This window comes from Aphidius gifuensis, linkage group LG3 (assembly GCF_014905175.1).
Source record: "Aphidius gifuensis isolate YNYX2018 linkage group LG3, ASM1490517v1, whole genome shotgun sequence".
NCBI lineage: Eukaryota > Metazoa > Arthropoda > Insecta > Hymenoptera > Braconidae > Aphidius > Aphidius gifuensis.
Window position 1 is genome coordinate 7,148,203 of NC_057790.1, and position 1,321 is coordinate 7,149,523.

The 1,321-nt window shown below is 22.0% G+C and overlaps 1 long non-coding RNA gene across 1 annotated transcript; it reads right to left on the reverse strand.

Moving 5' to 3' along the window:
• Positions 1-309: 309 nt before the first annotated feature.
• LOC122851795 lies at positions 310-586 on the reverse strand. Its single transcript, XR_006373744.1, has 2 exons — positions 530-586; positions 310-448 (listed from the first exon to the last, which is right to left on the reverse strand). It is a non-coding gene; the product is annotated as an uncharacterized LOC122851795 (long non-coding RNA).
• Between the last annotated feature and the right edge of the window lie 735 nt (positions 587-1,321).

Here is a 1,321-nt window from a genome sequence, read left to right on the forward strand (position 1 = left end):
TGTTTCTACCTTCTTTTAAGCAGCTTTAGCTAAATAAACATAAAAAATTGCAAAAAATATTATAAATTAAAATAAATACATTAAAAATTGATGAAAAAAAATATAAATTTTTGATACTCACATGGACAAATTGAAGGAACAATTGATAATAAACCATATTCTCGTAAGTCAGCTTTTTTAACAGGATCTGCCTTCTTACCATTTTTAAAATACAATTTTTGACTGACAAAAGAATAAAGAATATTATTTAAAAACGAAACAATAATTGCATTTATTTATATAAAATAAAAAATGAATATTATAACTCACATATAATCATTGTCTACTGCAGTCCAATAAAATGTATTATTAAATGCTACAAAATTATTAACGAGATTTGGAATTGTTGACATTGTTTCGATGTCAACTGGATTTAATGAACGATCAAGAGTACCAATGACAATACAATCTGAATAATTGAAAATTAAAAATTTATTATATTTTTTTTTTTTTTATATTTAATATTTGTGTTATAATAAAAGATACCTACCAAATTGAGACTTTCCATTGTAATAATCAATCCAACACAATTTATCAGTTATGTAATCAATAGTCAAAGCAAGTATGCTTTTAAATTTTTTAGACGGAAATAGTAAATTTGCAGTACTATTTGGTGAAGTAGAAGTATACCAAAGACGTTGATCACTAGATAAGAAAAATATTTTGCTGAAAAAAAATCAAAATAAATTATTAATTTTTTTTTTTTTTTTTTGTTTTGTATATAGATAAAATTATAATTAATAAAGAATTAATTCATTAGCTTATATTGTTAATTATAGTAATATTTATTTTTTTTTTTTTTTACTCACCCGCTTTTTGGATAAACTTGAAGTTTTTTCATCTTAATTTCAGTAGTAGGTTGAGTAATGGTCTCTGTTTTTTTAAATGATTCATCGGTAAATTTTATTGAAAATTCCCTGTGAACTAACTCAATCCAATATATTCTACCTGTCATATAGTCTGATGCAATTGATGTTGCATAATCAAACATATCCTTCTTTTGATTGATTATTTCAAATTTGTTATTTTTATTATAGCGTATTACTTCAAGCATTTGTCCTTCATTATACATTAAAGCTAAAAAATAAATAATTTTTTTGTTTATAAAAATTGAGTAAAAAGACAAATAAATAAATGATAATTTTTTTAAAAAAAATTAAATTACATTTTCCGTTTGAATTGTTGTGTTTTAAAATATAAATATTATTATCTAAACAAGAAGAAGTAAAAGCAGTCACGTAATCATAACTTCCACGACCTTCAATTTGATACTCTAAGTTTA